This window comes from Chionomys nivalis, chromosome 4 (genome assembly GCF_950005125.1).
Source record: "Chionomys nivalis chromosome 4, mChiNiv1.1, whole genome shotgun sequence".
Classification (NCBI taxonomy): domain Eukaryota; kingdom Metazoa; phylum Chordata; class Mammalia; order Rodentia; family Cricetidae; genus Chionomys; species Chionomys nivalis.
Genome location: NC_080089.1, coordinates 69,841,589 through 69,854,442, shown reverse-complemented (window position 1 = coordinate 69,854,442; position 12,854 = coordinate 69,841,589). Strand labels below are relative to the sequence as shown.

General features: G+C 42.5%; 1 protein-coding gene across 5 annotated transcripts in view; it reads left to right on the top strand.

The window, feature by feature from the left end:
• The first annotated feature begins 2,679 nt into the window (after positions 1-2,679).
• Rnf111 (ring finger protein 111) overlaps positions 2,680-12,854 on the top strand; it is a 73,824-nt gene continuing 63,649 nt past the window's right edge. For 3 of the 5 annotated variants that reach the window (XM_057767793.1, XM_057767792.1, XM_057767789.1), the window contains exon 1: positions 2,681-2,978. The gene's annotated coding sequence lies outside the window, so the exon portion shown is untranslated. Of the gene's footprint in view, positions 2,979-3,230; positions 3,399-12,854 lie in introns of those variants that run through there. The other 2 variants (XM_057767791.1, XM_057767790.1) reach the window with 2 other exon arrangements.

Genomic DNA, 12,854 nt, shown 5'->3' with positions numbered 1-12,854 from the left:
AACTGGAAACAGAATTCTGTGGTTGAGACTGTAGCTCAGAGGTAGAGAGCACTTGCCTCTCTGGGGTTCAATTTCCAGCACTATGTGTTGCTTTTATTGGTTAATGAATAAAGCTGCTTTGGACAATGACTTAGCAGAATATAGCCAGGCTGGAATATATAGAGAGAGTAGGCAGAGTCAAAGAGATGCAATGTTGCCGCTGATGCAAGCTGGAAACTTAAGAGTAGGCCACAGCTTCGTGACAATACATAGATTAATAGAAATGGGTTAATTGTAAGAGTTACCAAGAAATACTCCTGAGACATCGGCTAAACAGTGTTGTAACTAATATAGTTTCTGTTTGATTATTCGGGTCTGGGTGACTGAGAAACAAACGAGCAGTCTCCACCTACAGGGTTTCTACTGCTGTGAAGAGACACCATGATCATAGCAAGTTCATAGAGGAAAAACTGGCTTGCTTACATTTTCAGAGGTTTAGTCCATTTTCATCATGGTGCGGCGTGGTGGCATGCAGGAAGACATGGTGCTGGAGAAGAAGCTGAGAGTCCCGTATCTTTATGCAATGGAAACAGGAAGTGGTCTGTTTTACTAGGTGTGGATTTAGCATATATGAGACCTCAAAGCTCTCCTCCACAATGACACACTTCCTCCAACAAGACCACACCTCCCATGAGTGCCACTCCCTTTGGGGCACCATTTTCTTTCAAACTACCATACCCAGAGTTTCTCAACCATGATAACACGTTAGACCCAGGCTGGGCATGTGCTTTAGTGGTCACACACATGAGGCCCTCAGTTTGATTCCAAGCACCACAAAAAGAAAAAAAGCAACCAAACGAAGAAACAGTTTTGGTCTAGAGAATTTCATTGAAGGCAATCCTATGCAAATAGGTGGCATTGGCTGTATCCTTTTTTCCTGCTTAGATGGCCACTCCCTTCGTGTTATGACACAAAACATTTCCAGGTGTCATTGGTCAGTGGGAAGGGATTAGGCCATTTGTATCTTGGCATGTGAGTGTTTCTGTGATGCGTAGCCAGAATTCCTGGCTATTTGATACCGTGTTGGACTTGATTTCAGAATCAATTCACCTGAGTATTGAGTTCTTCTGATTTGTATTCAGTATCATGTGTGATTTGGGAATCATTTGTTGTAAAAACACCACAATCTTGGTATCCATTAGTTTAATACAACAAAGTAAAAATATTCCTTGAACATACAATCAAAAGTAAAACGTGTTGGGCTTTTCACATTTTTGGACCGTTGCTCTGAAAGTTGATGTAGCTAATACAAACGCACTGGCGCTTTATTTCAAGAGTTCAAGAGCCATACGCGGCACGTGTCTCTACCTCATTAAAGAATACAGGTCAAAAGCTTTGGGAAGAAAAGGAGACGGGCGGTGGTGGTGGCGCACGCCTTTAATCCCAGCACTGGGGAGGAAGAGGCAGGTGGATCTCTGTGAGTTCGAGGCCAGCCTGGTCTACAAGAGCTAGTTCCAGGACAGGCTCTAAAACTACAGAGAAACCCTGTCTCGAAAAAAAAAAAAAAAAAGAAGAAGAAGAAAAGGAGAGGGATGGAAATAGAGGTTTGAGATATCGTGAGTCAACAAATCAAGGGCTCAATAGTTCAGGTGGCATTCTTTTTTTTTTTTTTTTTTTTTTTTTTTTTTTTTTGCTTTTTTGAGACAGGGTTTCTCTGTGGCTTTGGAGCCTGTCCTGGAACTAGCTCTGTAGACCAGACTGGTCTCGAACTCACAGAGATCCGCCAACCTCTGCCTCCCAAGTGCTGGGATTAAAGGCGTGCGCCACCACCGCCCGGCTTCAGGTGGCATTCTATGTTTAAAGAGAAGCAATTAGGGGCACTTAGGAAATTTAGAACCAAAGCTCTTTCATTTTCCCTCGTTTTTAATTTAAAAACATCTTCTTCACTGAATATAGAGAACATGAGTGAATAGAATTATTGAAAAGCCGGTGTATAAGAACTTTATATGAATTGTCATATTTGACCTTACAAGATCTTTTTTTTTTTTAAAAAAATAGCATGTAAGGTTATCCTGGTTTATAAAGGAGGAAACTGAGAGTTAAAATGGTGTACTAAATCAGCTCTCTGACCGAAAGTCTGTCTGACTGCAGAGCGCACACTCTGTCCCTGCACTTGTCCTCGTAGGGCACACAATGAAACATTGAAATCTTCTTGCTTTGTGAGATCATTAAGAAGTCTTCTGAGTATAAGCTCCCAGGCTATCAAATAGCACTCAACTCTTGAAATGATTCTGGAAACAATTCACTTGAACAGCGAGATGTGATCTCCGGTTTAGGTATCATTTGCTGGGAAAGACACCCATATTTTTGCTTTAAGAGAGCTGCAAGTGCAGCCAAGAAGGTGTAGTTGTAATTTCCAGTAGAGAAAAAGTAACCACGATGTGGGCAGAATTATGTTGAAGTGTTGTGGAGCCCGAAATCACCAAAGAAAATGAACCCAACGAGCTTATTTTTAACAGCGCTCATCTGGGCCAACAGTCCGCGAAAACCAATGCAAAGGGGAAAAGGCTGGGACACGGCCGGGGGCGGGTCCGGTAGCCGCAGGTCCGCGCACGCGCAAACAGACCAACGTGAGAGGGCGTGTAGGTCCGGCGCGCTTGCTTTCCGAACTGTCGTAAAAGGCCCCCGGTGTCGCGCTCGCGCAGTCGGGGAGGACCGGGCCAGGCTGCTGCGGCGGCGATGGTGGCGGGGCGCCGGGACTGCGCGGCGTAGACACGCCGGCCGTTCAGGGTCGCGAGGGCGCGTGGGCCACGATCAGGTGTTCTGAGCGGTGTCGGGGCCGAGCCGGGCTCAGCCGCACGCTCGGCCGCGGCGTTGACAGACGCCCTCCTGAGGAGAACCACCCGGTCCGTCTCAGCCTCGCCTTACTTGGCCGAGCGGTGTTTGCCGGCCCGCGCCAGCGAACCCCGGACCTGGCCGCACGGGGGCTGCGGACTCGGGTGAGGGCGCCGGCGGAAAAGGGGTGCGGGGGAGGGGAGCGGCGCGGCGGCGCTTGCGCGCTGCGGGGGAGGGGCCGAGCCGTGGGGGGGGGGGGAGAAAGAGGAAGGGCCGCGGCCGGCGGCCAGGGTCGGCGGCAGGGGGATGACCGCGGGTCCCGGGCGGCGCGGAGCGGCTCATTGTGTCGGGGTGAGAGTCCGCCCGCGGACACACCCACAGCCTCCTGTGCGGGAGCGGGTGAGGGGATCGCGCCCCGTCTCTGCTGCTCGCCGGCAGGACGGGGGCTGAAGGCCGAGGCGTGGGGGTGACAATGGAGTGAAGAAGGTAACCCGGGCCGATGCCGGGAGCCGCCCGGGGCGGGCGAGCACGCGCAGTCCGTGGAGCAGGAGACAGACGCGTCTGATATTGTGTGGAGTTGGCTGGTTAGTCATTAAAAAAAGATGTTTTCTTTATCCTGCCTAGATAATTGATCGCAGTCAGCAGTGGTGCGGTGGAAGCATCGGTTTTTGTACCGAGAAATAGAGGTTTGTCACCACTCTTCCTAGATTATAGGGCTTTGTAGATAACGTTTTAAAGCAAGTGTGAGTTTTAGCGTTCGAATAACAAAACAAAACAAAAAAAGAACCCCAACAACCAGGAAGTTATAGCGCTTTCATCTAATTTGCTCATGTTTGTAGTTTGGGGTGACTCCATTGTACTGTTGGGAGCTTTCCTGTTCTTTGATTTACGTACAGAGTGAATTTAGAACTCCCGAGTAGCGGCGAGCCAGCTGACAGAGACTTCATTGTAAGAGTTCTGATAGCTCTTAAACCAGACTTCGTTCCATTTGGCGTTTTGTCTTTAATTTTCGGTACCTCTTTACCAAAACGAACAGAATGGGAAAAAAGATGAACTGAGGTTACCTCTCCTTGCCCGTTTGTGTTTGCAAAAACTATCTCGTGATCTTGAGTTTATGTAGGCCTTCTTTTCATAATTCTTACTTTACTTAGCTTTATTAGAATCGGGATCTACATTTTAAAAAAGTCCTTCGAATGAGTGTATGTCAGTGTGTGAGTCCGTGCGTGTGCGTGCCTTTGAAGGGCAGAAGAGGATCTAAGAGCTGCAGTTAAGATTTTATACTGTGTAGGTGCGGGAACCCCATGTTGCGTCCTCTGCAAGAAGAGTAAGCACTCTTGAACCCGAACCATTTCTCCAGCTCCGGATCTATATTTTGATAGTTTCTTACTATGTGATTTTTGTTTTTGCTTTTTCTTTTAGTAAAAACGTTTCTGTACAAACTGGTAACTGTAGTATTTTGTTACATTGTGACACAGGTTATAAGGAAACTCTTCTACTCTGAAGAGAGAAACAAGTTACCTTTAAATATTACCTTTGTAGCAGGAGTGCTGGGATGGCTCAAGCCTTTAATCCCAACATTCGGGAGGCAGAGGCAGGGCTATCTCTGTGAGTTCAAAGGCTAGCCTGAACCTAGTGGGTTCTAGGATGGCCCCAGCTACGTAAAGAGACCCTACCCTGTCTTAAATACCTACCCCGAAAATATATATTACTTTTGCTACTCCCTTAGGGTTTAACCATGAACAAATTATTTCATTGTATTCTGATTGCTTGTCACCTAAGAAGAGTCTCAGTAGTATTTGAGAAAAAAAAAATAGGATATTTGTGAATTGGCCTGAATGACATTGGGAAATATTAACAAGACTAGCCATGGCTGGGCGTCATATGTGTGTGGGTGGTTTCTTTTGTCATCTTTCTCCTTGGTGTCTGTCTGTTGGTCACTTGTATTTCAGATGTTTCCTGTGAACTAATTGTCCTTCAGCTCCTAGACTCAGGGATCTTCCCGCTTTGGCTTTCTGAGGAGCTTAGACTGCAGGTTTCTAATTCTGTATGTGGGTCTAGATTTTGTGTTTCACAAAAGCTTTTAATGAAGAGTGCACGGGTTATGTTCAGCAGGTTTCGCTCTGGAACTTCATGTTTGTGAGAAATTGACATGTTTCTGCTCATGTTCCAGGAGAACAGCAGTTACTTGCATGAAACAAAGGAACAGTAAATTATTCAGCAGGTGCATCTGTGTATGTTTTTTCTTTCAAGTTGAAAATATGGAATAGAAAACTCATTCCATCAAAACAGTGCTTTAAGTGTTTATTTTATATATGTCATGGTAAGGAAGGGCTTTGGTATTATATTTTAGTTATGGCTTAGTTGTATGTGCCCCTGCTTTGACCCTAACCTGGTGGGCTGGAACTTTAATAGGGAGAAATATGACTGACAGTACAAAAAATAATAATTAAGATTTGTTAGAATATGGCATTCGTATTCTGGGGGTGACATTATCTTTAAAGAAGAAAAACTAAAACCTGTTTAGCTAGTGTTGGTGGCATATGCCTTTAATCCCAGCACTCAGGAGGCAGAGGCAGGTGGATCTCTGAGTTCGAGACCAGCCTGGTCTACAGAGCAAGTTCCAGGACAGGTCCAAAGCTACACAGAGAGACATTTTAGGTGTAGTGTGGTTGTTATACATTGGATCTTTTTGAGTGTATTGTTAACTTTCCCTGAGTTTATAGCTTTCTCAATTAGTAAAATAAGTGTAAGATTGATAAATGTTCATTTCTGGCCTCTGTTTCGGGGTGTGTGTGTGCTACATATAATAGCTTCTATTTTCAGTTCTTTTGGTATTCACTGTTGGATTCCCAGATCTCCAGAAATGCTCTATGGGGAGTATAAATGCAGTCATGATACATGTATGCAAATAAAAACCATACATATGCATTAACCTATGATGAAGCCATATTTGTTCTAGATAGTAGGTAGTGATTTCTGTTGGAGAAATTACTAAAAGTTTTTTGTTTTCTGTTTTCCTGAGATTGGGATTATAAGATTGCTTTAACCTGATTCTCATCTATCTCAGGCTGGTCTCCAAGTCATGACACACTCCTGCTTTAGTCCCCAAAGTGATGGAGACTGAAGTATGAACTGCTATCCAGCTTTACCAATTTTTGCAGTTTTCAGTAAGTTCTAAATTCATGAATGTTCCCTCCCTTCTTCCGTCCCTCCTCCCTCTCCCTCTCTTTTTTTGAAACCAGGTTTTCAGGTATCTCAGGCCGACCTTGAACTCACTGTAAAGCCAAAGAGTATCTTGAATTTCTCTGTCTTTTCTCTGTCTTTTTTTTTTTTTTTTTTTTTTTTTTTTTTTTTTTTTTTTTTTTTTTAGACAGGGTTTCTCAGTCTAGTCCTAGCTGTCCTGGACTCACTCTGTAGACCAGGCTGACCTCAAACTCACAGAGACCCAACTGCCTCTGCCTTCTGAGTGCTGGGATTAGAGGCGTGCGCCACCACTGCCTGGCTGGTGATGGTGCTTTTAATTAAACCCCCCCCCCAAAAAAAAAACCCTAACCAACAAAAGTCTTTCAGAAATGTATGATTATTGTTCAGCAAAGTCCAGAATTATATTTGACTGCCTTGTACTCTCTTCTCTCTCTTGTATCTCCCAGGTTGGTGCTCAAATTCCTACAGGTACTCAGAAATTGCCATCAGATGAAAAGCAAGTTAAAAATGATAAAAACACATAGCAGAACTAATATTTTACACAGAGTCTGTACATGATTTTCTCAAGAAGTATGCATTGAATGTCTTATGCTGTAGGTACTGCCACTGACTGGTTGGCAAAGATGAAGGTGCTGTCTTCATGAAACGACATTCCGTTGAGTGGCAACCTCATAAATAGGATAGGTTGTGGTGAGTGCCTGCCTCAAAGAAATAAGATCATGGAGTAGAGAATGAATGGAAGTGGGGTTCTTGTATGGATCGAAAGGTGGTGCAAGTACTTTTTAGAGATGATCTCAGATGGGATAAAGATACTTTGTTTACTCATATAGGAACATGTCCATAGATTTTATAGGTGGAGACTGGAGAGCCGGGCGGTGGTGGTGCACGCCTTTAATACACCAGGACTCAGGACGCAGAGGCAGGTGGATATCTGTGATTTCGAGGCCAGCCTGGTCTATAAGAGCTAGTTCCAGGACAGGCTCCAAAGCTACAGAGAAAAAAAACAAAATAAGCAAACAAACAGACAAAAAAGGATGGAGATTTAGTTCGATTTAGTTCTGGGGTCGAGTCCATTGAGTGCTTGCCATAATTTTTCAAGGCCCTGAGTTCAATAGTCTTCAGCACTGAGAAAAAAGAAATGATATGGGTGGTTCAATGTAGAATTCTCATCTGTATCTATACATGTGTGTACATCTTCATGTATATATGGAGGCCAGAGGACAACCTTGAGTGTTGGCCCTCAGATACCATATTACTCAGGGTTCTCAAGAGGTACAGAACTTACTGAATAGATTTGTTTAGTATAGAAAGGGGATGTGTTAGAGTGACTTACAGGTGTGACCCTGCTAGTCCAGCTGTGAATGTCTCCCAGTGGAAAGTCCAAGAACCAGACGGTTATTCAGCACATGAGGCTGAAGGTCTCAGCTCATACTGGTGTATGAAGGCATAGGTATACTGGATGTTTTCGTATATTCCAAAATCCAGCAGAAGTAGGCTCTTATGCTGGTGAAGAAATAAATTTGCCAGCAAGAATGAGGTCAAGCAGGCAAAGAACAAAAGCTCCCTTTTTCCATGACCTTATAGGCTGCCACCAGAAGGTGTGGCCCAGATTAAAATGGATCTTCCCACCTCAGAAGATCTGGATTAAAGGTAGGTCTTCAATGAAAACATGTTAATTTAAGCAAAATCTCTCACAAATGTACCCAGACACTTGGGTTTTAGTTAATCACAGATGTAGTCAAATTGACAACCAAGAATAGCCATAACGTATGCTGTCCACCTTGGTTTTTCTGGGATTGGGGAGGAGATAGAGGTAGGGGACAGGGTCTGTAATTGGCCTGTCATTCAGTAGGCTAGAAGAGTTTCAGGGATCCACCTGTCCCCCCTCCCCAGCACTGGTATTACTACGGAGTGTCCACATTATAGGCAATTCCTGTAATCTCTTAGTATAGTTCACAGCCATTCTACCACCTGTACATGGGTGTTTGTTTTATTATTTATCTTAAATTTGTTTTGTTTTGAGACAAGATCTTACTATGTAGACTTGGGTGACCTGCTGCCACGTAGACCAGGCTGGCCTTGAACTTATAGAGAACTACCTGTGCCTCCCTAGTGCTGGTAGTAAAGTTGTGGCACCGTGCCCAGCCTTATTTTTAAAATTTTATCCATTTTTTTCAAGAAATATTTAGTTTATTTATTTATTTTAAAGACTTTATTTATTAAGTATAAGTGTTCTGCCAGAAGAGGGTACCAGATCCCATTATAGATGGTTGTGAACCACCATGTGGTTGCTGGGAATTGAACTCAGGACCTCTGGAAGAGCAGCCAGTGCTCTTAACCTCTGAGCCATTTCTCCAGCCCCTATTTAGTTTATTTTTGAACCAACTGAATTACAGGTGGATGTTGCTGTGCCTACCTGTTATATGTAACACAATCTATTTGTTTTTGCAAGGTGTGCATTATTCAGTATTTTATTTATTTGTTTGTTTGTTTCAAGACAGGGTTTTTCTGTAGCTTTGGAGCCTTGATTTTCTTAAAATTTAACCAGCACAACCTATCATAAGTTCAGAGCTAAAGCAGATAGTAGGAACTTGCTTACTGCTGTGAAACCAGACATTAAGAGAGTCATCAAAATGTATAGCATTTATTTCTCATTATTTTGGAAACTTTTATGTGTTAGTTTTTTAGGGTGTAATGCTATTACTTTTTACAAATGTACTCAGTTTTACTTTTGAATGTATCATTAGTAGATAAAAGCTATATCTCAAAATTGGGATCTGTAGGGTGTGAAGACCTTCAAAAGCCAAAATAGCTAAGAACTGCTGCTCCAGAGTGAGCATCTTTAAAAATCTTTTTTTACATTTATTTATTTGTGTGCAGTGCATACACATGCAACATGGCAGACATGTAGAGGGAAAAACAACAGCGTCAGTTCTTCTGTCATGTAGATCCGGAGGATTGAACTTTGGTCATCAGGGTGAGCAACAAGCACCTTTACCTGCTGAGCCATCCTGTGAGCTCTGTCTTTTGGTTTCTTATGGTAAATGAGACTATGCTTCTTCATTTTTTTCCCCCTTAATGTAGTTAATGGGCAGGTGGGGACAGGGCTTGGAGCCCCTGGGCCTCTTTCCAACATGCTAGGCAAGTGTAGCACCACTCAGCAAACACCGATTGAATGCCAACTCTGTGTTCTACCTAACCTTTGGAATAGAAAATAAGTAAAGTTTATAGAAATGAAATAGAGGAAATAGTGGTTGAGGTTAGCTTTGTCTCTTTGTTTGCTTTTCATAAGCAGGTTAAAATTGTGATAACTCTTTAGAATTTGAAGTGGATAAGGCAGGTCTCTTGGACAAGAAACCAGCTGAGCACAGACTTGGAGGGAGGGAGCATTCGGGGTGCCTAGATGCTGTAGCAGTCAGTTCCTTCTGGAACCCCACTAGTCAGGAGGTAGTGGAGAGGGTGGGGAAAAAAGTAGGAGACTGGGGACAGAGGTCGCAAGGTTCTTTGATTTCTAGCTCTATTTTGAGAATTTCTATCATTTGGATGACATTTATTGCCATCTCTTTTTGTTGTGAAATTTTAAAGGATTGAAGAGTATTTGAGGTGAAGATATGTGAATCATTTACTTTGTTTAAACAGAATAAACCTTTTGTTTGTTTTGAGTACTGGGATTAAAGGTGTGTGCCACCACTGCCCAGCTCAAAATGAACTTTTGATAAATATGGTTAAGTTAGATTACTGGTGTGATCCCAGGCTTTCTTTGAAAATTTTAGTGGTAAAATAATGTTTATAATACGTAAAAAAATGCACTTTTTACATTTAAAGAGTAGATTGAGTTTACAAAAACTAAACCTAATACCTAATTCTTTAATATAGAAAAATATTTATTAATGAAAAATTCATGTGTAAAATATTTAATAACAGAACATAATACATTATGTATTTGGTGATGTTTTCTTTTTTTAATTCTTTTTTTTTTTTTTTTTTTAGGTTTTTTGAGACAGGGTTTCTCTGTGGCTTTGGAGCCTGTCCTGGAACTAGCTCTTGTAGACCAGGCTGGTCTCGAACTCACAGAGATTCACCTGCCTCTGCCTCCCAAGTGCTGGGATTAAAGGCGTGCGCCACCATCGCCCGGCCTTTTTTATTCATTTTTATTCTGCTCCCCTCCCTGCCTCTCCACTTTATGATGTTTTTTATGAAGTTGCATTTCCTTTTAATTTTTTTTTCTGGTTTTTCGAGACAGGGTTTCTCTGTAGCTTTGGAGCCTGTCCTGGAACTAGCTGTTGTAGCCTAGGCTGGTCTCGAACTCACAGAGAGATCCTCCCGCCTCTGCCTCCCAATTGCTGGGATTAAAGGCGTGTTCCACCACTGCCCGGCTAAAATTTTTTTATTTATTATTGTATATGTGTATATTATACCTGTGAGTGTGCATATGAGCATATCACAGTGCACACGTAAAGGAAAAAGGATGACTTTGAAGAATAGGGTCTTCCGCCATGCAATCCAGGGACAGAACTCAGGTCATTGGCTTTCAGCGAGCACCCTTACCCTGAGATGTCCTACCAGCCCCAGTGCACCACCCATCAAAGCCCACCAGCTCTGCTTTTTCTTTCATAATTGGAACAAATCACATTTTAATTATAAAACACCAGATAAGTATAGTCCATTGTATGTAGGAAGATAAATGGCTTGAAACATTAGGATCTGACAGCACAGCAAGATGTTCATCGCCTCAGAGACACATGAGAAAGAGCAGCTCCAGAGCAGAACAGCCGTTGTAGGCATCATGACTGAGCAGAATGGCAAGCTCAGTCTATGTGGTTTAATTTACTGTTTTATTCAGATAGTTAAATTCTCATTTTTGTGTGTAATGTCTGTCCAGTAATATTCTCTCTGAACTGGTTTTCAGTATTCTCATGTCAGAGCCCCAGTTCTTAGTTTTATTTCGTTAGAACATATTCTCTAATTTCTAGATTACATACTTTGATGGATTTAAACCATATATGTAAAATACACACTTTATCTAAACAGCTTAAGGAACAGATTTTTCTCCCCAAACTAGATACTACATTCATTGAAGGAAAGGGAGTTGTTTGTCTTTTGAGACAGGGTCTCACTCCATGGTCCTAACTTGCCTGGAACTATATGGATCAGACTAGCCTTGAACTCATAGTTGACCTGCCTTCCTCAGTCCCCAAGTGCTGGCCTTAAAGTAGAGTACACCACCATTCCCTGTGTTGATCCTACATACCCAAGACCATCACCATGCTCTTTAATTAATTTTCTGGCTTTATCTTTATTCCAACCTCCTTACCAGCCCAACCCCCCCCCTCCCCCCCGCCACACACAGGGATTTTCTGTGTAGCCCTGGCTGTTCTGGAACTTACTATGTATGTAGACCAGGCTGGCCTGTAAACAAATCCGCTTGTCTCTGCCTCACAAGTGCTGGGATTAAAGGAGTGTGTTGCCATGTCTGGCTTTTTTTTAAATAGTGAATTTTTTATTTATGTGTGTATGTTTGTTTGTTTCTTTGGGATAGGCTTTCTCTTTTGTAGTCCCAGCTTTTCTGGAACTCAGTCTGTAGACCAGGCTAGCCTCAAGCTCTGGACTCTGCTGGAACTAAAGGCATAAGCCACTGCATCCTGCTGGGTTTTGCCTTTTTTTAAGGTGGATTTTGAGATTCACCACTTGAGTGAGGTAGACTAGCTTGAGGTAGGTATACTTAGAGAACTGAACTCTTTCTTCTCTCACCCCTAAAAGAGGAAAAACTGGAGGAAAGAAGGTTGTGGGCTTCTTTGCTTAGATGGTTTTTAAAGCGATTTGAATTTTAACTTTAAAAATAGCAACATTTTAGCTTTAATGCACATATATTGTTTTAAAACATTTACAACTGTCTTTTGAGATAATAAATATTTTCATTTTCAGATAAAGAACTTTAGATAAAGTTCAGAACTTGCTAAGATGAGACATGGTGGTGGAACTGCAGGTCTTAAGTCAGTAAGGCTTAAGTCACCAAGTCAGAAACCTTCCTTTTGGGAATTCCTTGTTTTTATATTGCTTTCTAAGGACTCAAATGTGTTTTTGTTTCTCATGGACATGGTCTTTATCCAGCAAGAAAGGAAGGCTGATGACACTTTGGGAGTGCCATCATACTTGATTATGCCGCTTCTTGGTGGTTGGCTCTTTGAGCCTTTTATTGGTTGGGAGGAACTTGATTTTTGTGTACTAGCTTTTTACAGTGGACTTTAAAAATCACATACCTTACAGGTCAGTGAGTTTTGACAAATGTGTACATCCATGTAATGAACTGCTAGGCAGGAGTAAAATGGTTCATCATTCTGGAACATTTCTTTGTAGTCCTTTATCCTCAGTCACCTCCGTCTCTAGACAACCACTGGTCTGATGCTTTATGCCTAGTTGTCTTTGTGTAGTAGGAGCGGCAGGCCTCTTCCCGCCACCCAGCTAGCTTTACCCAAAATAATTACACGGAAACTGTATTCTTTTAAAACACTGCTTGGCCATTAGTTCTAGCCTCTTACTGGCTAACTCTCACATCTAGATTAACCCATTTCTAATGAGTGTAGCACCACGAGGTGGTGTCTTACCAGGAATATTCTTAACCTGTGTCTGTGTCAGGTGGGAGAATCATGGCGACTGTCTGACTTGGCTTTTTTTCTCCCAGAATTCTGTTCTGTCTACTCCAACCACCTAAGGGCTAGCCTATCAAAGGCCAAGCAGTTTCTTATTAATTAACCAATGAAAGTAACAGATAGATGACACTCCCACATCATTTCCCCTTTTTCTGTTTGAACAAAAAAGGTTTTAACTTTAACATA